At 38.6% G+C, this 27,249-nt stretch overlaps 1 protein-coding gene and 1 long non-coding RNA gene across 22 annotated transcripts in view; one reads left to right on the top strand and one right to left on the bottom strand.

Moving 5' to 3' along the window:
- The window catches only part of LOC109405842 (low-density lipoprotein receptor), a 1,187,857-nt gene that overhangs the window by 435,594 nt on the left and 725,014 nt on the right, over positions 1-27,249 (bottom strand). The gene's annotated exons all lie outside the window — the stretch shown is intronic.
- Positions 1-27,249, top strand: part of LOC134291301 (uncharacterized) — a 598,232-nt gene that overhangs the window by 232,635 nt on the left and 338,348 nt on the right. The window lies entirely within an intron of this gene.

The raw sequence follows: 27,249 nt of genomic DNA, 5'->3' as shown, positions 1-27,249 counted from the left end.
TCATACAAAATGGTCATTGGCCGAACCCCCCCACCCCCCCCCCCTCATGACCACGTGGTTTATGGACAGCCCCATAGTAGGTATGTGGAAGTGTGGAGCATAAGCAAAGAGCATGTATCTCCAATCTTTGAGAAATGCTAGGCCTGATTGGAAATGGATAATGGGGAGGAAAGGACCAACGGTGGGGAGCTGCTCAGATTATTCATCATCGTCATCATGACTTGACTACAGCAGGTAGGTAGGTATGATGCCTAACTAAATCCAGTGCAGCCAATTCCCGGAGGTGGTCTGCGGCGGCGGCGACGGCGTGTACCAACAGAAGTCAATCAGCCGCTGGCTGGCAGCAGTTTGGCTCGGTTTCGGAAGCAACTGGGAAAAGCTGTCTTCGACGACGTTGCTAGAGTTTACCAAGGCGTTACAACAGCTGATTGTGTGGTGGCAGAGCTTCGTCTCAAGAAATCTGGGGTGCTGCATAAAGTCTCGGAACGGCCGACCAGACTGGTTTTTGTGCAAATTAACTTATCTGAAACTTATTAATCGCTGCACACACCCGGTTTGGAGGAAAACTCGTGTCGTTGTCACGCAAATCGGTCATTTGATGTAGGTAAAACGGAAACTTGTTTTCATGAATTATTTAACAGAAATGATGGATTACAGTGCGAAATTGAGCGCTTTCCGTGAAGAAAATGGAGCTTTAAGCGAGTATAGCAAACTAAACAGAGTCCTATCAACATTCAAGTTCTACCTGTAACTCCTATCGTATTCGATCTCCAAACCTTTCTGCAAATTTACGGCAGCAACACGTGTCCCATCATCGCACTGAATCATTAACTTGTACGTTAAGCCTGGTGCGTGACACGACTCGATTTGGCCGTTTAAAAGAAAGTCGAAACCGATAGCCATCGTCCACGGGCCACCTTTCTCACTTGCCAGCGATAGGTAGGTAACTGATAACCGAACCGGTGCGTGGCGTGGTGTATGGCGTTTCTATCACATTAACTTCGACGGACCTTCATCGCGGACCCCGATAATGGAATTTATGCGTGGCCTTTTCCGATTCGCTTTTCTCTTCTCTCTCGCATATCGTAGCAAAAATCAGTATAAATAAAAAGCACCCCTGGGCGGACACGCTTCACGAATTTGAGGCACGTTCTACCGGAGCCAGGAGCCCGAAGCCCGGTAAAGCCCATCATGAATCATGTCGGCTGGTCGATAAGGATGGGAAACACTGCTACACAGGACTGGACTTGGACATGGACCGAACAGGTCTAATCGATTAGCCATCGCCGTATCGCGTGAGGTGGGCGTCGTTGATTGGAAAAGTCCGGAACCGGGAGGTGAAAGTCAATCTAGAATGGAACACGTGCCGCAAGGTAGGCATCGTTGACTTTTATGAAGCTCTCTAGGTCTAACAGCCAGAGTTTGCCGAGTTCAGAGGCAACACGGTTATTGCTGTTTACCATTACTTGTAGCTTGTGCACTACCATCTCTTGTTACGTTTGTAATTTGTTGTGAACATTTATTACAAGTTTGTGTTTGTGTGTGCACATTTATAGTGCTCTGGAGTAATAGAGCATCTGTTTCTTATTGATGACCTATGTTTAGGTCATTTCGGGCACTGATATTAACTAGAAGACTTTCCCAACAGAGACATCAAAGTGTAGACGTCTCATATTAAAATTTGATTCAGGATGCCTGATTAGGATTAGTTTTGCTAGACAAAAACAAGCTATAAAAGCAGCAATCAATGACTGCCAACTAAAATACAATTCCAGGATGACTGATGGACCCAATCCAATACATGAAACCTCGTCATTGGTGGGCTTCGTGGTCGAGCGGTTAGCATCCGTTGTCGAATGTTTGTAATGTTCAGTCTGTAGAGGCCGCAAGGTCGAAGACGGTGTAATTGTCTTTTATCAACAAAAAAAGAAACGACTGGATAATGAAAATCCCTTATCGTGGTGATTTTAAGTTTTTTAGCTCTACATTTTCCTTGAAAATAGGGACTATCTTATTCTTCTTCTTTCTGGCTCGACGTTCCAACTGGTACTTGGCCTGCCTCTCTTTAACTTAGTGTTCTTTGCGCACTTCCACAGTTATTAATTGAAGGGCTTCCTTTACCTGCCATTGCATGAATTTGTACATTGTGGGGCAAGCACAATGATACACTATGCCAGGGAGTCGAGAGAATTTTCCCGACCGGAACGGGAAACGAACCCGCCGTCTCCAGATTGGCGATCCGTAGGCTTAACCACTAGGCTAACTGGAGACCCTCCGCTTGGGGATTGTGAAATCCAATAGTCATCATCGCTAAAGCAGGATGATAGCTACCTAGCTAGCTACCCGAGCAAAGGCGGGTAACAAAACGATTACAAGTTCTGCTACCTGATTATCATTGGTTTGATAATTGAGTTTGTTATCATTTAGGTTGAATTAAGAGTCTACATAACAAAAATGATTACTCTAATTTACTTCACGAATACCAAAATGATAAGAAGTTAAGTTATCATTGAGTTCAAGTTGATAACTAATTGTGTTATACAATATTTTATTCAATATTACATTTAGTTATCAACATGAAAAAATACAGCTGATTGATAACAGGTTTTGTTATCATTCCGAGCTATTTTATCGATGAAAAAATGTAAAATCTACTTTACCGACATGGTTAGCAGTTGAAAAAAGTTTCTTATAACTATAACCCATGTTTTCAATAATTGCGCCCAGTGGGTCTCGAACCCTGATCGAGTGATTATTGGTCGCAGCCAATAGCCCCTATACCAACGGGACTCAGTGTGAGGGAGAGTGGTTGAAGGCTACGCTTTCGTACTGCAGTGACATTGAAGATGGAAAGCGGAATCTATTTTTAGATTCGAGGTTCGCCAGACCCTCAGTTCTGGGAAAGCTTTGAAATGTGCGTTTGAAACTGATAACATATTTTGTTTTATTAAGTATTTTTATGTGATCGTGATAGACCAAAATTATTGATAACTAAATTTGTTATCATCTGATTATCGTCAATTGGAAAAGATGATTACAAAAATAACAAGATGATAATACCGATAACATAGTTTATTATCAAAGTGATATCACTTAGTTATCCGCCTTTGCTCGGGTAGCTAGTAAACAAGCGTCGTCGTGCAAACAGGTGGATGAAAGTGAGATGGGTTCTCGATGAGAATTCCCTGATTTGCTGCCTAGATAACGTTGGTTGCGCTTTTCCGGGAATAATGACGCCGTTCTCTATTGAGAATCTGCGAATCATCCTTGAGTAACACGTTTCCGGATGGATAACAACGACGAACCTACAGATGAGTTTTGCTTAACTGTGCTGAACTAGTTTTAGCTGAAAGGTGATTCAGCTGGTTTTACTGCATCAACTTTTCGGCATCAATCAAAATTCCTTAAGGTTTTTGGAGACCGCGTTCAAAGATAGATTTTTTAGAGCAAGTGATGTCCTAACAATTTACTCAATATTTTGAATCTTCAAACTTAAAAAAAAATGTGTTTAATTTTACTTTGCATTGTATGAAGGATTGAAAATGGCAGCCAAATGTGTATTTAAAACGTGACATTTTCAGACTCAGCACATGATTCTGCAGTATTGAGTATGGAGGTGATTTGTGGAATCTCCACTCGGTGGTTTTCAGTACTGTCTAAACTGTGAAATGATTTCAATTAAAAAACCCACAATAATTTTTCGAAAGTAGCTTCCATGTATCGAATGACAATGAAAAAAAACATGGTGGCTCCAAAAGAGGAAGCTCTAAAAAAACAATTTTCAAAGGTTTGAATACAGCTCGATTATCCGGAGTCGGGTTCTGATGCTTCTTAAACATATATCTGAAGAATGGAATGCTCTACGGAGCTGCAATTTTGACATTTTGTCAAGCCAGTTTTGATAAGTGATCAGTCAAAATTTCAGCTTCTTATAGCATTCCGTTTACGAGATATGATTTTGGGAAGCGCCAGAACCTGACTCCGGATAATCGAGTCCGACCTGTAATTGAAAATTTTAAAATAGTAATCTATGTAACGAGTTGCAAAAAACTGTTTTTTTTTCAGCATGAATCGTACATTTAACCAACGAGGCTTCCCAAAGAGTGCTGGAAAAATAGAATTTTTCAACGAGTTCCATACGCAATGATTTTTTCATTATACAACTCATTTTTGTTGCATAATGTTCATAATGCAACTCAAATGAGTTGCATAATGAACATTATGCAACTATTTTTCATTATGCAACTCAATTCAGTTGCATAATGAATTGGGACGGAAAAGGAGGTCATTATGGTATTAAAAAGAGTAGTATAAAATATAAATTGGGATACTGTATTGCATAAAAGTGTATTCAAAATTGTTAAGAGATTTTCCATTCTAAAAATAAAGTTCTGTGTTACTCCATTAAAATTCTAAACTTAAAAATAGTCTGCTGGGATATAAATTTTGGAGCTTGTTTTAAACTCTGAAAACATTTTTTGGCAACTCTATTTTTGTTATTGTTTTGATTTCCAGAATTGTTATGAAACATTATTTCAACAGATACTGCGGTTGTACGAATGAGTCGATTGCTCTTCCTACGCTTGATGCAATCCTCAGTTCATTCCGGTTGGTCTCGGGTCGGTTTGCGTGTCGAATAGCACCAACTCAGAACTTCCGGAATTAGCGGCTGCAAGAGGAGCTGCTGCGGGTGCGAGTGCGAATTAAAAAGTGTCGTATTGAAACGTGTCGAACCAGCGGGGTAAGACGGTACTCGCTAGCACCGTCTAGTGGCAAAACCACCAAAGGAACGGTCCATCAACTGTAAACCCTTGAATTTCAAAATATGTACTTTGCCAAAGAAACCATCTTTCTAAACACTTTCATATTCTTGGAGCACTTAGAGCACAAGAGGGTCATATCGAAAGATAAAACTGATGAAGATCTAGTTTTAGTTCAGGGATGCCATATATACAGATTTATCTGTGTTATACAGATTTTCGAGCATCAGTACAGTTTTCGTTTTATTTTTGTATGGGATACAGATTTTTCACCAAAATTTTGTTTGGGATACAGATTTTTAGAAAGAGTGATTGATTTTTCAAAAAATCATCCCTGTTGTAGCTCTATACGAACAATGAAGGCGTAAAACTGTAGTAACAACCAATATATAGTACTTTTCAGAAGGCTGTAACCCTCCAAGATGCATATCCAAAGCTCTAGAATAAGATAAAACTGATCTAGATCACTTAAGACAGATAAAGATCAGTGCCGATGACGTAAGAATGTAGTATCAACTAATACGAAGCACTTTAGCAATGACTGCCTTCCAACAAGATGTATATCTAGAGCTCTGGAGAGGTATATCGAAAGAAAAAAAAACTGCTCTAGATCAGTTACAGCAGGTCTCTATAAAAACCGAAGAAGTAAAATATAGCAACTATCAACCTAAAGCACTTTGCCGAAGACTCCAACCTTCAAGGATGCAAGTTCTAGTGTTCTGGAGAGACATGCAAAAAGAATAAAATGTCCAGAGCAAGTACAGCCAGTGTAGATCAAAGTCGAAGGCTTGTAGATATGGTATAAAAAATCCAAGACACTCCTTCAAAAACTCCAACCCTTCAGGATGAATATCTAGAACACTAAATTATCATATCAGGAGATACAACTGATCTAGATCAGTTAATGTAGATCTAGAGCAAAACTGAAGACGTAAGAATGTAATCCTAACCAATCCAAAAACACTTTGCTGAAGACCCCAACCCTCTAAGATGCATATCGATAACATTAGAGCACCGTATTGAAAGACAAACCTTATCTGGATCAGTTTCAGCAGATCTAGATCAAAACGTAAGAATGTAGTACTATCCAATACAGTGCTCTTTGTCGAAGATTCCAACCCTCTAGGATGCATACCAAGAACATTAGAGCATCGTTTTGAAAGACAAAACTTATCTAGATCAGATTTAGCAGATTCAGATCAAAACCAAATTAGTAAAAATGTAGTACCAATCAATTCGAAACACTTTGCCAAAGACTCCAACTCTCTAAGATGCATACCGAGAACACTAGAGCATAGTATTGAAAGATTAAACTTAATTGGTCAAAATCAATGACGTTAAAATGTAGTACCAGTCTCAATTCGAAACACTTTGCCAAAGACTCCAACCCTCTAGGATGCATATCGAGAACATATTGTAAGATAAAAGCGTTATATTGAAAAATAGAACTTATCTAGACCAGTTTCAACAGACCTAGATCAAAACTGAATACGTAAGAATGTAGTGCTGACCAATCCAAAACTCTTTGTCGAAGAATTCTTCCCTTAGGATGCATATCGAGAACACTAGATAATCGTATTGAAAGATAAAACTTATCTAGATCAGTTTTAGCAGATCTAGATCTAAACCGAATACGTAATAATGTAGTACCAATCAATTCGAAACACTTTGCCGAAGACTCCAACCCTCTAGGATGCATACCGAGAACACTAGAGCGTTTTGTTGATTGATAACACTTATCTAGATCAGTTTCAGTAGATCTAGATCAAAATCGAAGACATAAAAATGTAGCACCAATCATTCTTGACAACATTGCCGAAGACCCTAACCCTCTAGGATGCTCGGCAAGAGCGCTGGAGCGCTTGTTCATCGAGAGCTGCAATTGATCGTAGCTAGGGATGTTCAAGAAAGTTGCGAACATTTTGTATTACCTCTGCACTATGTCTTATTAGCAGAAACCCCGTTTTGTAGTCATTTTAAGTTGTCACGACTTAAATTTGGCATGCAAACAAAAAAAAATATCAAATTTTTAAAAAACGTTCCTTACTTACGCTATGCAGGAGGAAAAATTAGCATCCCTATGAATTTTGTATAAAATAAAAGTAGAATAGTTGGGTAAAAGGTCCCTGAAGCATAAATCGGTTCACAGGCGGCTGAGAACGAACTAATCAAAGTAAAAGTTCCAACTTTTTTTCTGATCACGGTATTCCACGTAAAGTTTTTCATCACGGTATTCGGAGTGTTAATGGTTTTTGTTATTTTGGTCACTCGAGCCAAGAGATTTGTAACAGAACTTGTTCCAAATTTGTTCCGAAAGATGTAACAGAATTTGTTATAATTTTGTTATGATTTCGCAAGTTTAGTCTAACAAAATTTGATATAATCTTGTTATTATTATATCGCAACTTGTTATATTTTTACTTTATTTTTTATTATATATATTGAGTTTTGTTAGAATTTTTGTTATTTTAACTACTAACGGTACATGTTTTATAACAATCATTGTTACAAAAACCATTGTAACAAAATAACACAACCTGTAATAATTTTGTTTTTCACATCAAGTCGGGTATACAGGGGATAGACAAAATGATCGGGACAGGCAAAATTTTCACTTTTCAAAAAATGTTCAATTAGCTGTAACTTTTTGAAAAGTGCATCAAACATTCTAAAATTTTTACTGTAAGTTCCTCAACTAGTTGTGTATCAGTGGACAAAATTTGGAAAAGATCGGACAATTTTTCACAAAGTAATAAAGATTTTTGAAAAAGGTAAAATTATCCGATAGCCAACTTTGAGCTGTTATATTTCCGGATTCACTGAACCGAATGCAATGAAATTTTGACCATTTATGACTTATATAATGAGCTATGAAAATCCATTGACTTAACTTAATATTCTTAACACGGAATAAAATTATAACGATTAGATTATTTTTCTTATAAAACACCTAATTATCCAAAACATCAACATCGTTTCAAAATTCAAGATGCAAATTATAGTTCATTTAGTTTCCCTTTAATTGACTTATATTTGAAGGAAAGTAACAACATCGCCGCCAATAAATTGAAAAAGTAATGGGATGCATATTAAAAATAGACCAATTTACTAAAAAATCGTGAAAAAAATAAAATCGCTAAAACTTTTACGCTTGTTAAAAATTTCAAGTAATGTCAAATGTTTTCTAGAGTTCATTATATAAGTCATAAATGGTCAAAATTTCATTACAATCGGTTCATTGAATCTGGAGATATAACAGCTCAAAGTTGGCTATCGGATAATTTTATCTTTTTCAAAAATCTTTATAACTTCGTTTAAAATTGTCCGATCTTTTCCAAATTTTGTCCACTGATACACAACTAGTTGAAGAACTTATAGTAAAGAATATTTGATGCACTTTTCGAAAAGTTACAGCTAATTGAACATTTTTTGAAAAGTGAAAATTTTGCCTGTCCCGATCATTTTGTCTATCCCCTGTAGATTCGTCTTGAAATTTCATAAGGGAATTCTTATTGAGCTCCCTTATAGAATTTCTCAGGAACTCCTCGAGGTATTTTTCCATGGACATCCCAAGATGTTTCCAGGGACTTCAACAGGAAAACCTCCAAGGATTCCTCCCCGAGCAGAGGAGAATATCAAATTAATATCTACGAAATCACATAACCTGTTTTTATATCTTGTTTTGTTGTTATTTAATTATCAAGGCATAGCTTTTTCATAATAAATTTTGTTGGACAATCTCGTTTAGTTATAATCAAGCTATTGATATACATTCACTCAATTACATTTCAAAAACATGTTTTGTTGAAGTACAAGTTTTGTTATTGTTGTACTATTGATCAACTTATCAATAAGTAACAAGTATTGAAATCAAAGCGACAATTCGATAATAATGATCTGTCCTTTTTTTAAGTTTCGCTTTTGCATTCAGTTAAGAAGGAAATTTCCGAACGAATCCTTTGAAAATTCCTTAAATTATATTTGGGAAAACATTTGGATGTTCTGGAGAAACCCTTCGATACCCTGGAGAAATCTTCAAAAGAACTCCCGGCGCAATCTTCTAAGAAATTCCAAAGTAATACTTCTGAGCAACTATTAGAATTCTTGGCAAAATCTTTTGAAAAACTCCAGGAGAACCCCTTGGAAAAAAAATCCTGGTGAAATTCTCAAAGAAATTTTCAGGAAAATCTCAAGATGAAATTCGGGACAAATAATCACGGGGAATTCTGAAGAAATCCTTGAAAAGATTCTCTTCATAGTTCTGAAGGAATTTCTAGAGAAGTCTTTGAAAATCTGTGAATGATTTCGTCGAAGAACTCTCGGAGAAATTTCTGGAAGTAGTATTTTTTGATTATTTACAGTATTGTGGTTCATGTTATTTGTGGGTTTGTGAGACAAAATGAATAATTTTATATAATAAGTATCATAATTTACTAAGTTACGATTTTAATATAATAACAAATTTTGCTTTCCGATTATTATCAATAACAAATTAATATCAAAATTTGTTATTGTAATATTTTCCAAATGCATTATTAAGTTGTTAATTGAAACTAACAAAACAAGTTATTAAAATGGTTTTCCAAGAACATTTTTTTTATTATGATATTTGTTATTTTGCCGCTTATGACAGACAAGTTTATAACATAATCTGTTATGTTAATAACTTCAAAATAATCGATTCCATTATACAGTTGATTTACCAAAATAACACAGGTCCTTATGCTGTTGTTATTCCATTCTGCTCGGGTCCACAAGTTTTCCAGAGCTTTAATCAGGAATCTCTCGAGGAATTTTATCGGGTGTTTCTTTTGGGCTTTATCCATGATTTCCGGGTTAATAAACATCTCGGAAATTTCTCAAGAGGTTTTTTTCGTAGAATTCCTTGAATGGTTCTGCAGAATATTGTTCTGGGTTTCCCCGAGTATTTCTCAATACTAGACTACCGCAAATAAAAATCGATTTTCTAAAAGTTAAGGTGCTCTACACTGTAGTGAAAGATATAGATATGTGTTTGAAGCATCTTTGTAGATCATTTCGATAAAAATATTGTTATTTATCAAATACCATTTTCCATGGAAATTCTGTAAAATATGATTTTTTGTAATATTTTTTCAATTTCTGATTTTTTTTAACATTTTTATATTTTTGTATGGATCACTAGGCATTCTGGAAGGGCCTAGATTTTTGAAATATTGCGTTCATATTCACGGCAGAACTATGTTTGCACTGATAAACAAGACCAAAAATTTTACAGATAAGTACTATTTTTTATTTTTTATTATGAAGGTTTTATCGGAAAGCACTATTGATATGCGCCTTTTTTCTGAAAAAAAAAGAATAAAAAGATTCATATTATCGTAGCTCAAAGCTGAAATATTACGCTTTGAGTAAATTTACAATATATCAAATCTTTGTAGATTCAAGCATGTCTAGCAATCCATATAGAAATTAAAAAAAATCTGAAATCGAAAAATTTATTATCAATTTTTTTTTGAGAATTTGCATGAAAAGTGGTCATTTTTTCAATAAAATGGCACTTGGCGGAGCCCCTGAATGATATGTTCCATGTAAATGCTTCAAATATGTATATTGTTCTTCTTGGCCTTTCGATTATAGATTTTTTGAGACACCCTAGTGCTGATGTTAAAGTAAATGAAATCCAGTGCATGATAAAAATCTCATTAAAATTGAAAAAAAAATCGAGTCAAAAATGGCATTTTTTTTTTAAGATTTGGGCTGGAAATGCTCTATATCGGGTCTAGCTTCATTCAATTAAGAAATAACTATCATTTAAGGGATTTAGTTACTGCTCGCATGAATGAAACAAATTTTCGCAACCCTGAATGGGACAATGAAGTAAATCAGATATATTTAGTATGGAATTATTCAAAGGCACGATTATGTTGAGCGAATATACTTTTCTTACACTGACTGTGTCAATGAACGAACACCTATCCAAGAAAATAGCCCGAAACGAGATCCAATCACACCTCGCGAATCGTTCACCAGGGATTTTCCTTGCTCTGCCCAGAAGCTCCTGTCTGCACCGCTGCTGTGGTCTGGTGATTGATCCATTCAAAGTATTCTGCACAGATTCGTGTAGTCGCCGCCGCACGTCGCCGGTGGCATTAGTGAAAGCAATTCCCACCCAGGCGGCTGGAGCGTGTGCTCACGGATTTACTGTAATTGAATTCCCGGTTCAGCGTAATGTGGTAACAACCGCGGAGTGGTAGTCCGAAATAAAAAAGAAAATCATAATCTCCTCACCGACCGAAAGCATCACCCACTGATTGAATAAAGACCAGTGCCAGAAGCAGCGAGCAGGTGTTTCGCTTCCCACGTTAAGGAGGTACGGTCGTTTACACCGGGCAACAGCAACGACCCTAGAATACAGATGATGGTGTGAGCGCTATCCAGTCTTCACACCGGTTCTTTTCTACCCCCTCGGGGCAATCAAGGCTACGCGAACGTGATTATGCGTAATCATCGATTATGGAGATGTACTGTTCCGAGAGGACACACTATCATTATTTGCCAATACCAATCTGCCTGCATACCACAGTGAACTGGAAGCAGTCCGACCTTGAACCAAAGTAACGTCAGGTTCAATTATCCAAGCTGTTCAAGCGAGTTCCTGCTCAACCGGGCACATTCGTCGAGAGGAAAAGGTGTAAACCTCAGCAACACGGCTCCCAACAGAGGAAACTCCACCACATCCTTCGAAACAGGAGGGGTAAACTTTTCACAAAGTGAAAACTATGCCAACTTTTGCGAACTTCCGTGAGCTTGTGCTCACACATGTTAACTCGACTGTTATTACTCTCTATCGGCTCTAGATCGACCCGGCAGAGCACACACAGCGAGCATCCTTGTCCATTTTCGAGTTCAGGTTGCTACCACCTACATGGGAACCGGTCCGTACTACCACCACCACCAAAACCACCAGGAATAATGCCGGATAATGTTTACTCATTTACAATTCACCACGATCCACACGCCGTTCAACGCGGACAGGAACACGAGCTCACCGACGAAACTTTGAATGAGCAGCGTACCGTCGAATGGGAACTCGGATGGAATCATCTACCTACGGAATGATTGAACATTTCTACTCTTTACTCATTTAATTGCAAAAATGTGATAATGATAGCAGTTTTGAATTAAATCTTTGTAAGGACGTGGCCGAAGCTTCGTTTAAACTATGCAACATTATCGCAAAGATCTGCTGTTTGGAATCCCACACAATTGGATGATTTTTTGCTACCTTTTATAATCATCCAGCAGTCTATGGATTTCTACCTTGGTTTGCAACAACAGACGTCGGCCCTTGAAGAAAGATGCCAATCTAAGTGCCTATGTAGACCAAGCACGCTAAGCTAATAGACAGTGTAGCTAGTGTACGTTCTTCAAGTCATGCGACTTAGTTGTTCAGGAAATTATTCGAATATACTATCAAATCACCCAAAATTCAATCCAAATCCAAATCCAATCCGAAACTAAATCCAATCCAAATCCAATCCAAATCCAATCCAAATCCAATCCAAATCCAATCCAAATCCAATCCAAATCCAATCCAAATCCAATCCAAATCCAATCCAAATCCAATCCAAATCCAATCCAAATCCAATCCAAATCCAATCCAAATCCAATCCAAATCCAATCCAAATCCAATCCAAATCCAATCCAAATCCAATCCAAATCCAATCCAAATCCAATCCAAATCCAATCCAAATCCAATCCAAATCCAATCCAAATCCAATCCAAATCCAATCCAAATCCAATCCAAATCCAATCCAAATCCAATCCAAATCCAATCCAAATCCAATCCAAATCCAATCCAAATCCAATCCAAATCCAATCCAAATCCAATCCAAATCCAATCCAAATCCAATCCAAATCCAATCCAAATCCAATCCAAATCCAATCCAAATCCAATCCAAATCCAATCCAAATCCAATCCAAATCCAATCCAAATCCAATCCAAATCCAATCCAAATCCAATCCAAATCCAATCCAAATCCAATCCAAATCCAATCCAAATCCAATCCAAATCCAATCCAAATCCAATCCAAATCCAATCCAAATCCAATCCAAATCCAATCCAAATCCAATCCAAATCCAATCCAAATCCAATCCAAATCCAATCCAAATCCAATCCAAATCCAATCCAAATCCAATCCAAATCCAATCCAAATCCAATCCAAATCCAATCCAAATCCAATCCAAATCCAATCCAAATCCAATCCAAATCCAATCCAAATCCAATCCAAATCCAATCCAAATCCAATCCAAATCCAATCCAAATCCAATCCAAATCCAATCCAAATCCAATCCAAATCCAATCCAAATCCAATCCAAATCCAATCCAAATCCAATCCAAATCCAATCCAAATCCAATCCAAATCCAATCCAAATCCAATCCAAATCCAATCCAAATCCAATCCAAATCCAATCCAAATCCAATCCAAATCCAATCCAAATCCAATCCAAATCCAATCCAAATCCAATCCAAATCCAATCCAAATCCAATCCAAATCCAATCCAAATCCAATCCAAATCCAATCCAAATCCAATCCAAATCCAATCCAAATCCAATCCAAATCCAATCCAAATCCAATCCAAATCCAATCCAAATCCAATCCAAATCCAATCCAAATCCAATCCAAATCCAATCCAAATCCAATCCAAATCCAATCCAAATCCAATCCAAATCCAATCCAAATCCAATCCAAATCCAATCCAAATCCAATCCAAATCCAATCCAAATCCAATCCAAATCCAATCCAAATCCAATCCAAATCCAATCCAAATCCAATCCAAATCCAATCCAAATCCAATCCAAATCCAATCCAAATCCAATCCAAATCCAATCCAAATCCAATCCAAATCCAATCCAAATCCAATCCAAATCCAATCCAAATCCAATCCAAATCCAATCCAAATCCAATCCAAATCCAATCCAAATCCAATCCAAATCCAATCCAAATCCAATCCAAATCCAATCCAAATCCAATCCAAATCCAATCCAAATCCAATCCAAATCCAATCCAAATCCAATCCAAATCCAATCCAAATCCAATCCAAATCCAATCCAAATCCAATCCAAATCCAATCCAAATCCAATCCAAATCCAATCCAAATCCAATCCAAATCCAATCCAAATCCAATCCAAATCCAATCCAAATCCAATCCAAATCCAATCCAAATCCAATCCAAATCCAATCCAAATCCAATCCAAATCCAATCCAAATCCAATCCAAATCCAATCCAAATCCAATCCAAATCCAATCCAAATCCAATCCAAATCCAATCCAAATCCAATCCAAATCCAATCCAAATCCAATCCAAATCCAATCCAAATCCAATCCAAATCCAATCCAAATCCAATCCAAATCCAATCCAAATCCAATCCAAATCTAATCCAAATCCAATCCAAATCCAATCCAAATCCAATCCAAATCCAATCCAAATCCAATCCAAATCCAATCCAAATCCAATCCAAATCCAATCCAAATCCAATCCAAATCCAATCCAAATCCAATCCAAATCCAATCCAAATCCAATCCAAATCCAATCCAAATCCAATCCAAATCCAATCCAAATCCAATCCAAATCCAATCCAAATCCAATCCAAATCCAATCCAAATCCAATCCAAATCCAATCCAAAGGCTCTGATTGGTGAGTATCCTGTTTATGTTTTGAAATGTTTGCTTATTCGCGATTTTAATCGTGATACCTATCTCCCCCAACGGAAGAAAGCTAAAACTTCCACCCAAATGATAGCACCAGTAGTCATTTTTCGCCCGGGTGAAAACTACTAAACTCACCCATGTGTGTTGTATTACGCCGAGACCGAGACCGGGACCGGGCCGAACAATTTTCAGATGGAATAAACTACTACTATCCGACCTCACCGAGGAACTGTAGCCCGAAAAAAAATAGTACTCAAACCGTGGATATTTGCTGCCCTTTCTGGCAAACACACAACTGCTGCTTTGTGGTCGTCGTTCGTCCTCATCGTCGTCGGGATATCGCGCGCAAACAAACCAGGGCCAAAAGTTATTACTGTTTGGAGGATAATTTACCGCAAAATGTGCGTTGCTGCTACGTTGCTGGTTCTCGCTCTCTCTCTTTCTAGCTCTGTATCGCGAATCGACGAGGTTTTGCATATTTTCTAGTTACGGCAACAACGGGGTTGTGTACCATCACGGTTGTTGCCCGAGGACTTTGCGTTGTACACTTTTCGGCGGAATTGCTGCGTATTGTACGGATTGTTTTCGGTGAACTGATAAACAGACCTGAAAATGTTTGGATACCGAATACGGAATGGCGAAACTGGGTCATTTAGGATACAATTTCGTATAACGTTTTATTGCAAATGGCGCCATGCCTTTCTTCATCATTAAAGGGAAGGAATGTGAGTTAGGAACTAGCACTGCTACCAAATGTCGAGAATACCTCTGTTTCTCCACGGCTGTCTCGAGAAAAAAATGTTTGTGGTGTAGATAGGTCTATGATAAGTGATGTGAACTAAACTCTTCTAATTCGAAGTGTCTGTTCCACTTCATTGTAATGCAGTAAGTCAACAAAAAACTTGCAAAATCATAATTGAAAATGTCATCAGCGTCAATTGACCGTTAGTGATAAATGGCAGCTTATCAAATGACGCGTAACAATTTCTCATCTACCATAATGAAACTCGCTGATTTCTCCCCCTTTGTAGCATTACATCAGCTTTTTTCGAAATGACCACCCTTATACCGAGGATCTAAGGTGCCAAAGACCCAGTAGCAGCCCGAGTTCAATTATCTTCAGCCTAGGCTTAGACCTAGGACAAGCCTAGCCTAGTCGCGTTGGTGACAATCTCCCTCCGCTCCGACTGGCTGACGATGACGCTTTTGAGCCTCTATCCATCATCACCGTCCTAACTGCAGCGTCGTCGTCGCATAGGCTCAACTTGAATCGGGGCTGCATATGCATACTCATTGCACATAATTGGTCATTAAGTGCGGAGCCTGTTCGACCACTCACTCCGGTCGTCATCGTTGTCGACCCGGTTCGATATTGGGGTAGGTTCGTACCTACCTACCTACCACAGTCGAGGCGACGACGTTTTATCAATCTATATGTAGGTAGGTGCCACGCAGCATTCACAATCAGGATCGGAGGGACTCTCTGCACTGCGCTGCTTGAATCGATATTTGCATGAGCGTTGGGCAGAGGTTTCGAAAGGGGGCTTGTAGAGATGCCTGCTAAGAAAAAAAAACATTTTCCTGTAACTATCAAACAAAACTTGTAGTGCTTACAGAATGAAGATTATCGATTTCTTAGAATGATATAAGGACAAACTCGTTGGAATCCCAAGATGGCCGCCACAATGGTCGACATTTGCATTACTCACGATTTGAAGCGCACAAATCTTATTTACCAACGTACATTTTTCACCTTCGGAGAAGCACAAAACTGATCATAACATTTTTGTTTTTCGATGGATTTTGATGAAAATTTCACAACTTCTCGAAAAACTCTTCTAGTTTAGGATTCCGGGAACATGGGTGCCTGGTCCACATGATTCCGGAGTTATTCCGGATTGTTATATACCAAAATTGGCCAAATATTTTGCACAACGTATACCTCAAGATCCCGATGTGGTAGAAGTATAGTGTCTTCGGCGAATTTGTTCAGCAGGTTAAAAACTAACTGGAAACGGCGATTCGGTTAGCGATTCGGCCACCAGGTGGTGCCAGTGTGAAAAATGTTCAAAAGCTCATATCTCAGAAACCTGATAAGATATAATGACGCTGTTTTCGGCAAAGTTCTTCAGCAAGCTCAGAACTATCCGATAGTAAAGTCTTTGGTTCGGAATTTATCCGCTAGGTGGTCCCTTGTGTCTAAAAAATTCAAACACTTTTGTTTGGGAATCGTTCACTAGGTGGCGCCAGGGTAAAAATGTACAAACTTTCATATCTCAGAATCCTGATAAGATAGAACCTCTGGTTAAAGACGGTGTAGTGTCTTTTTTTAACAATGTTCTTTAGAAAGTTAGAAAACTGTCCGACAGTTCAGTCTTTGGTTCGTGAAGTTGTGAAAATTTCATCAAAATTCATCGAAAAACACAAAAATTATGGCCATTTTTGTGCTTCTCCGAAAAATGTACGTTGGCTGGATGAAGGTAAAGCTTTTACAAGTGAGCATGAACAAAATAAAACTTACACTATCGTTAGAAGTTAAATTCTTGAGATTTGTGCAACCAAAGTTCTGGTGTAATATTGAGCTGGAATTTCAAGACGTTTGTCCTTAATCAAGAATTCATCTTAAGACTTCTTTAAGTATCCATTCAGAATACAACCCTGTCCATGGAATTCCTAGAAAATCTATCCAGAGATTCTTTCAGGTATTCCTCCATGTATTTTCCCTGGAGCTTCTTCAGGAATTTTTCAAGGAATCTCTCGAAGGATCATCTTGAAAATGGTTCATGGGTTTCCTCATGAATGCCTACTAGGACTTCTTAAGGAATTACAAAGAAAACTCCTTTAAGTATCATTCCATTTGTTCAAGGATTTTCTCAGGCTTTTATTTGAAATTCCTCTAGAAATTCGCAATTGATTCTTCTGGAAGTTCCCCCACAGGTTTCTCAAATGGTTCCTTCAAGTATTCCTCCAAGCATGGCTTCGGATTTATTCAGACATTCCCCTAGATTTTTTTTTCAGAATTCATAAGCATTTCCAATGATTTTTTCAACAAACTTTTCTCTCAACATCTGCATAGGGTTCTCCAGTTATTCCAGGTACTATTTCAAAGATTACTTCATTGGTGTGTTGCCTGCAAGTCACTGTCGTTGCGGTCCTGAATTAGTTATGAAATATTGATCGTTCATTGATCGCGATAAATAGTCTGCTTACTTCTATAAAAGACAGTTGAATCGATCTTTCCTTCACCCGTTATGAAATTCGTGTCAGTGCCGCTGAAACTCCAGGAAATACAATCGTAAGGTCAGTGCGAGTTTGTAATGGAGAACAGCAAGGAATGCAAAAAATGTTCTCGTTGTGTTGATGGGCTCACCGATCTGTTCACTGTGTGCGTAGGCGATTGTGCGGGTCTCTTCTATGCTAAGTGCGTTGGTTTGAAAGAAGATGATATAGACTTTCTCACGCGAACACTAAATACCATCTGGATGTGTGATGTTTGCATGGATAAGTTCCGAAAGAAGAGAGAAGGCATTTGGCACGAACCTGCTATCGATACGACGGATGCGAAGACAATTGAAGATGACGTTAGAGAGCTAAAAAGTACTGTGTCTGGCATATTAGATTCTCTTTCAAAAATTATGGCAACAACGATTTCCACGGACGGTGCTAAACTAGTGCATTCAACACCGAACCTCCAATGCACCGATCGGATGTGTTGCTGGTGTAACCAATGATGAGTGCGTGCAACGATTGAGAGATACAACAAACGGCGATACCTTTTCTTTGTTTTTGTCGAACATCTATCCATGTGTTTTTTTTTTTCCTCCCCTGTTGGGGAAATTAAGCCACTGCGTCCAATAGGCTGAACTTTTGTGGCATGTCCCGTTTTGATATTCGCATCTAGCCAGCTAATTACCATGTGTCAAGTAATCAGCTAATGCCACGACGCGTCGTCTCCCAGTCAGGTGCAATGGAATTAATAAACTCCAAGACCTTCCCAGGTTTTGCAGACCAGATCTCACTGGGTTGCAAGCAACCACTATTTAGAAATCTTTGCCTGCGCGTGTATAAAGCACCACAACTGCAAAGCAGATGTTCCGAGGTTTCACGTTCCGTATTACAGAAACGACAGATATCACTCTGAATATGGCCAATATTTTTCAAGTGATACCTGCTCGGGCAGTGTCCAGTTACTAGGCCAGTGTATGTACATAGAGCTCTCTTGTTGAGCTCTAAGAGCTTTTTGGTTTTATAAGCATTTGGTGTTATAAATCGTTTTGACTGATTGCAATTTTTGACGTCCATCCAATTGGATATCACCCTCTGCTCAGCCCAGCGTTTCAGGTCCATTTTAATTGTACAGTTTGATATACCACAGAATGGTTCTGGGCCAGCAAACTGTAAATTGGAACCACTTTTAGCAAGCTCGTCTGCCATTTCATTTCCTTCAATGCCACAGTGACCTGGAACCCAGTATAAGTTTACTGAATTCCCTTGGCACAGCCTGCGCAGTGAAAGAATGCATTCCCAGACAAGCTTTGAAGTACATTTGTAAGCGCACAATGCTTTTAGTGCAGCTTGACTATCTGAGAAAATACAAATATTTGCGTATCTGTATTTTCTCTCAAGGCAGATATTTGCGCATTTCAAAATAGCAAGAATCTCTGCTTGAAACACCGTAGGATAGTGTCCCATCGCTACTGAAATTTGTATTCCAGGGCCGTAGATTCTTGCTCCCGTTTTTATTCCAACTTTTGAGCCATCTGTATAGAATTTGATTGACCCCTGACGAATAGTGGGACCTCCGACTTCCCAATCTGCACGAGTTGTTTCGTGCAACTTGTAAGGAGCATCATGGTTCTCCACAGGTTTCATCCAGTCTTTAATCATTTTCATTACTGGCCTATTTTGGAAGTATTGTGAAATGCTCAGGTGACCTACAAGATCACCTGGCATAAACATTTCAACTCGTTCAAGTCTCAGCAATTCCTTTTCTGCTTCTAATTGCACGTACTCGTGCAAAGGTAGCAGATTGAGAATCGCATCTAAAGCTTTTGATGGAGTGCTTCGCATCGCTCCTGTAACAGCAATGGACGCAAGACGTTGAATTTTGGAAAGTTTTGTTTGTGTGGTAGCCTCTTTCGTTTTTGGCCACCAGACAAACGAAGCATACGTCACTTTTGGGCGGATTATGGCAGTATAAATCCACATTATCATTTTTGGTTTCAAGCCCCACTTCCTGCCAATAGTTTTGGAGCATAACCAGAATGCACTTGTTGCCTTACCGATCACGGACTCAATTTGAGCATTCCAGTTCAGTTTAGCATCCAGTATCAAACCTAAGTATTTGACTCGATCACTAGGATGAATTTGTATCCCTCCAAGCCGAAAAGCTTTTAGGTTGATCTTCCTTCTCCTAGTGAAAGGGACAATTACGACTTTTGACGGGTTGATGCTAAGGCCCTCCTTAATACACCATGAATGTGTATAGTTTAGGGCCCTTTGCATTCTCTCCGAAACAGTTTCGTCATACTTTCCTCTCACTATTATGACTATATCGTCTGCAAAGCCCACAACTTCGAAACCTTTTTCCTTCAAGCTTCTTAGAAGATCGTCTACAACTAAGGACCACAATAGTGGTGAGAGGACTCCTCCTTGAGGGCAACCTTTCGTTGCCCTTACTGTTATAGAAGAACTTCCCAGCTCAGAGGTGATTTCTCTTTTTGCAAGCACAGTATAAATCCAATGTATGATACATTGGTCGAAGTTTTTGTTCTCCATGGCACGCTTCATAGATGAATAGGAGGCATTATCAAATGCTCCTTCTATGTCTAAAAAGGCGCATAGAGCTATTTCTTTTGCTGAAAACGTTTTTTCCACTTTTGTTACTAGCGAATGAAGTGCTGTAACCGTTGACTTACCAGATTGATAAGCAAACTGGAAGTCAGATAGGGGATGGTCTTTTATGTAAGAAGAATTGATAAAATCCTTCAAAACCTTTTCCATAGTCTTCAACAAAACTGAAGAAAGACTAATTGGCCTGTATGCTTTGGGATGCGTCTTGTCTCGCTTCCCCTTTTTTGGTATAAATATAACTTTTACAAGTCTCCATTTTGATGGAACGTAATTCAATCTTAAACTAGCCTTGAACATCTCAATTAGTGGTGGAACCAACACCGCTTCTCCATTTTGAATCAGTGCTGGAAATATTCCATCAACTCCTGCAGATTTAAAAGGCTGAAAAGATTTAATTGCATTTTCCACTCTGGCCTTCGTGAAGATTTCATCAGCTAAATCTGAGGTAGTGTTTATTGTCCTAGTTGACTCCGAAGAGTTTATACTAGGACATCCTTCACCTTTCAGAGATATAGTATCATTGGAATCCACACTTAGAACCGAACCCGGAAAATGGGTTTCCATCATTAAATCCAAAGTTTCACGAGGAGTTTTGGTAAAAGCTCCATCGTCGCGCTTCAGGTTTCCCAATTCATTTGAATGATCTTTTGCGAGCGTTTTCTGTAGTCTTGCAACTACAGGAGTGCTGTTTATGTTTTCACATGTCAGCATCCAAGACTTTCTTTTAGATTTTCGTATTTCGCTGTTGTACTCAGTCAGGGCTTTCCTGTACTGAGTCCAATCTCCCGTTTGTTTCGCTCTATTGAACATTTTACGAGAAAATTTTCTAAGGCGATCCAGTTTAAAGTTCCACCATGGCACGTCTCTAGTAGAAGACGATTGTATGGTGGGACAACTTCCGTTAAAGGAATTGATGATACTTTCATTTACCCTTTGAGAAAATGATTCCAACTTTTGGGTTGAATCAATAGTTTCTCCCATTGTAAATGAATGCGTATTCAACAATTCTACATATTGATCCCAGTTTGTCCTCCTGGGATTTCTAAATGCGGTTCTAGAGTAATCTCCACCACTCCAATTGAAGATTATGTGTTTATGATCAGATAGAGAAATCTCATCTGCCACGTGCCAGTTTGTGATCCTGTCAAAGATTGCAGCATTGCACAGTGTTAGATCCAAGACCTCTTGTCTGATTGCATTTGAGAAAGTAGGTTTATCACCATTATTGCAAATGTCTATATTGTTCGAAGACAGATACTCTAATAGTGACTCACCTCGACTGTTAATATCCGTACTACCCCAAACCGTGTGATGCGCATTGGCGTCACAGCCAATGATAAACGATTTGTTGTTTTCTTTACAGAATTGAACAAATGATGCGATCTCAGGAGGAGGTACCTCAGGAACATCACCAGGAAAGTAAGCTGAAGCCACAGCGATCTCAGTTTTACCTCTAGTGGTTGGTACCTCTACCATGACCGCAACAATGTCCTTTCTGATAAACTCTGTAAAAGGATAGCATTTTAACGTTTTGCGTAATAAGACAGCGGTTCTGGGAGAATCTTGTTGCTCATCATAAAATAGTTTACTATTTTGTGTCAGAACACCAAGAATCTTTCGTTTGTTGGACCACGGCTCTTGAATAAGCGCCACTTCCAGTCCATCTTTTTTAAACCTTCGACTCAACACAGCAGAAGCACCTTTTGCGTGATGAAGGTTTACCTGTACGAACTTAATTCCTGCCATAAAAAAAATTTCATTTACCCACTTTTATTAAGCCTCGGAATTGAGACGTAAGAAAAGTGGCCGATTATCCCGGAGACAAATAAGGTCCACTGCGTCATTGCTCCGTTTAACACAGTAAGGGCAACATACTGTGGAGGGTGCCCTGGTACTCCACAGGCTCCGTTCACGGTTAAGTTTTTATTAGACCCCCCTAACCATTCATTCCTAGGCACGGTACGCTTAACACCATGAATTAGGGGTCGCTTGTTTGGTGGACTTTTACCACCGGATTAGGCAATCCGTAGTGATATTCTTAGCCAGTTGAGGTAACTGCTACCGCCACTACACGGCTATCTAGGCTGATCGGGAATAGAAATTAATATTGATGATCAACTTCTTTAGAGCCCGAACAGCCGGCATCCATGTGTTACCGAATGGGATATTCATCGAATGGTAACTCGTGCTCTTGGCGCTCACGAATCCGAAGCCTGGGATGTAACAAAATTAACAAAGCATTGGAGCTCTATGAGAACATTAGACTTCGTCTCATTCAAATGTATTCGAATGTAAAATGGAAAAATCAAGCACTTGATCAATCAACGTGGCCCGTAAATATAAGGTTCATAGAGTTCGTAAATAGGGTATTTGTGCCTATCTTAGTCTCATTAAGGATGTGCAACATGAAAAATCACTCACAGCGCAATGTATACGCTTCAAACTTAATGATACAAACCTTTAACACACGTGCTCACTTCCACTGTTGATCTTACGATGCACTAGAGTGGGATTTACCTTCAATATTTGATTTAATTGCGATCACAAATCGCGAGCCACTCGCACCTATCTTCAGCACACCGTAAAATTTTCATCTCATCGCGGTCCACCGGGTGGCCCCTTATTCATCTCAACAGTATTTACAGCAAATCCACAACCACTCTCACATTTTCTCATCGTAGAGCATTCTGCACTCACCCACTAACGCACTCCCTTTCCCTAGCAGGTGACAGTTTCATTGTGATTGTTTTCCTCTCTCGCAAAGGAGAAGTCATAACAATGTGCGGCGCGACGAATCGTCTATGCTCGCTCCCCACGTTTTGCACTCGCATACATTCACAGCTGATTGGCAAATCAGTGCTGCCGAACTGGATGATAGTTCGTAAAGCTTGATCGGTAGCAGCATATTTAGATGAAAACCAAACCAAATATTTTGAAAGAAATGGCGTTGGAAAATGAAATTATTGATCGATTTGCGTAGAAGTTCGATTACCAAGATGTTAAACCAAGAAACGACCATATTCTGATTGAAAAAACATCGTATTTGTAGTGACCAAATCTCATTCAATTAACTACTTGTTTCTTGATGTCTGGCACCGCTGTGATGCTTGCTTTGGTGCTTCGGCAGAGATGTGCGCCGCGGTTAAAACATCATTTTTGGTCGTCGGCGGCGGCGGCGTTAAAAATGAGAATTCAATATTTCGCTCTTTTACATCTCATATAGCGAAACATTTTAACAAACTATACTTTGCATATGAGAATGTAAATACACTAAAACCTCAATTTATGCATGTTATTTTAATGCACTTTTTAATTTATGCACCTTATTTTATGACCTGCATAAATTAAGGGAAAGCTACTCAGAACCAATATTGTGCATAAGAATATTTAATAATGACGGTAACTATTGCAACGGCGGCTAAAGGGTGTTTATAAGGATGAGCAAATGGTAGTCACAGGGGAGTTTCAGGGGGTTCCCAGGGGTTTCCGCGAGGTACCAGGAGATCTCCGGGGGGTTTTCGGGGGTCTGAGGGGGTTTTCGAAAGCATTGCAGAGAATTTCAGAGGATTTTCGACGGGGTTTGGAGGCGTTACTGGTACGATTTCGGGGGTTTCCGAGGATCTCACGTGTGTTAAACGGGTGCAAGTGGGTCTTAGATGGATTCGGAGGTGTTAGGCAGGCGTTTTTTGGGGGTTCAGATGCGTTACATTGGGTCCGAGGGGATTTTAGAGGGATTTTGGAGGCATTTCAGGAAGTTTCAGAGCATTTTTGGCGGGATTCAGAGGCCTTATGGAGGCGTTTTCGGGGGTTTCGGAGCGTCGCAGGTGCGTTACATGGGGTACGAGGCGGTTTAAGGGGAATTTTGGAGCCATTTCTGGAAGTTTCAGAGCATTTTCGGCGGGATTCAGAGGCGTTACGGAAGCGTTTTTTTTATGCACAAATTTCCCTCATTTTATGCCTTTTTTAATTTATGCACCCCCAGCCATGTGCATAAATTGAGGTTTTAGTGTAGTAACTTGTAATTGCGCACTCGTATATAGTGCGGCAGACAATTAAACGTTCCATAATAAATAAAAAAAATCCATAAGGCGCAGTCCACAAATTACGTAACGCTCTTGGGGGAGGGGGGTAGTATGGCCAAGCGTTACGGCCCATACAAAAATTTTTGGATTTCCATACAAAAAAGCGTTACGGAGGGGGAGGGGGGGTCACAAAAATATAAATTTTAGCGTTACGTAATAAATGGATGCTGCCTAAATAATTCTTAAGTTATGGCATGAATTGAATTATTAGAACCTGAATTCTTCAGATTTCATTACATCGGAGAAAATTGGGTTGATTTTGAAATTCCTCACATTTTGTATGTATGTAATGAAAAATTGACCCCCTCAATTATAAACGAACGTCGTTATGACGTCACGCGGGGAAAAGCATGCATGCTGTCATTGCATGCTTTATACACCTTGTGTGAAGAATATGATATTTGCTAGGATTTTTATATGATGATATATAAGTGACTAAAAAGTAACTAAAATCTCAACAGGATCATTGAACGAAATATTTTGTTTATTCGGCAATGAATGACATGCATTAATTTTGGGAGCGTTTAACCTTAAATCGATTATTTTCTGAAGATTATTGGGGAAATTCTAAGTTCGGCGGCGTGGTGAGTTTTAAGCTGGCGGCCTTGCTGGCGGCGTGCTAGAAAATCAAAACATCCGGCGGCGTGAAGTAATAAATCTCGACGGCGCACATCTCTAGTCCTTGAGACAAAATGAGATGAATATAGGTACTAGGCCGAAGAAGGGGGCTTTTACCCTAGGCACAATGACACTTGGCGATCATCTAGTTGAATATTTATTTTCTTGTCTTTTTGATGCGTGTTCTATAGAAATGATATGTTTATTATGATGCTGTGTTAGAAGTTTTCATCAGATGCTTTTGTGATGTAGTTTGTTAAGTAATTGTTGAGTATCGTTCATATGTTGTTGGGTTCTTTTGTCATGATTAATTTGATAAATGTGCTGAAATAGTTTTAAGATATTCAATAAGACTGTAATTGTCAGTTGAAATATTATAATAAAGAATAAAAATAAATTCCTTTTTTAATAATTTCTTCAGTGATTCTCTATATATTTCGTCCAGGAAATCCCTTCTGAAATTGAATAAGTTTTTTTATGAGAATTGCTTCAAAGGTTTCGCCAGCAATTCTTCCAAGAATTCATAAAGAAAATCCTCAAGGAATCCTATAAAATTTTATTTAGATTTCTTCAAAAACTCCACCAATACTCTGTGCCAATACGTTTGTTTGCGATTCCTGCAGACATTTTTTGAAATATACTTTCGGATACTTAAAGCTTTTTTTATTCCTTGGAATTCTTTGCAGAGTTCCTCCAGTAGTCGCTTAAAATTATTTTCAGAGAAGTAAGAAGGTATCTTAAGGTGTTTCTTCAGATTCACGAATTATTTGCATCATATTTTTGTCCAGAAATTCCTCGGAAAATAAATACAAGAATTTCTTTCCTGAGATTATAAAGATATCTACAGCATTTTTTTTAGGATTTCTCGAAATAATTCGCAGACATTTCTTAGAAATTTTTTCAGTGATTCCTTAAACATTTCTTCAGTAATTTTTGTGCAATTTCTGGAAGAGCTTCTGAAAAATCCCTAGAGAAATATCCGAACAAATTTTGCAGAAATCTCTGAAGCACCTCAGGAAAAATTTTGATGGAAATGAAAGAGCAATTTCTTAAAAAATGGGTGCAGGAGTTTTTGCAGGGTTAACTTGACATTTCTCAGAGAATTGTTTAAGAAACTTTGGGAAGAATTTCCGTTGCAATATTTGCAACATTTAAGATTTTTTAAATTTTTTTTTTCAAAAACTCCACGGAAGAACTTGCCAATAAATTCAAAGAAATCTACCTCAAAGAATTCCTGGAGAAATTTCTAAAAAATATCCATTTTGTGTTCTTTCCACTAAAAATGTGTACAGAAAAATAATCCCCGATAGATCATATTGCTCTTAGCAGCAAATGAAAGGTCTTAAGTTTCATTTGATTAGCGATTCTGATATTTTTTCAATAATACTCTTGTACCACAGGTGCCGTGAGGAGATTACCTTACATCTGTGAGGGCGGAAGAAAAATATCCAAATAATTCATTTATCACAAAAGAATGAATTTCGTCATATGAGAGTTGTACACACTTTGATAGAATATGCATGCTACTAGGGAGACGTCCCTCCACCTTTTATCGAATAAATAAAAAAAAATCCTCCGTTGTCGTCATTTCTGTACATGGGCATGGTGAGCACAAAAATATTGAAAAAAAACACCTTCTAAAGGCGACTTGGTGCATCTCAGAATGTTCATAGGAATCTTTGACTTTTCAATTTTCAATGATTGTTTGCCTCATGTTTTTGAAGTGATAAAAAACGGGCAATTCTGCAGTCACGCAGCAGAAAAGGTATCATCACACTCACCACGAGTGAACATATGGGATGAAACATGTTCATACAAATATGCGCTTTGGTGATTGAGTTTTATCACTTTGAAATTTTGAGCGAGTTTTCAATAATGCTGATGACGCACTACGCGTCCTTGTTCAGGTGACATTCCAGTGTGACCAAGTCCAGTAGGCTGGAAACAATTCTAAATTTTTCTGAAAAGCTACTTTTTTCATGTATAGAAGCAAAAACAATGTTTAAAAAAAAGGTTGTTCTTAAATTTGCCAGGGTGCTCATATGTGGAGTAAAAAATATTGGTTGGCCTCTGGAACTGGTAACTTACTCAGCGAGTAACTTGGTGTACCCACGATAACACCACAGGTCGTGATTCCAAAAGGCTTTATTATTGTTTTTTTTACAAGCAGTGCGACCAACATTTTCCAACAGTTGTACTGAAGCTGTTATTTTTGGGAAAATTATTATTTTCTGAACTAT

This window comes from Aedes albopictus, chromosome 3 (genome assembly GCF_035046485.1).
Source record: "Aedes albopictus strain Foshan chromosome 3, AalbF5, whole genome shotgun sequence".
Classification (NCBI taxonomy): Eukaryota; Metazoa; Arthropoda; class Insecta; order Diptera; family Culicidae; genus Aedes; species Aedes albopictus.
This window is presented reverse-complemented; position numbering and strand designations above follow the sequence as displayed.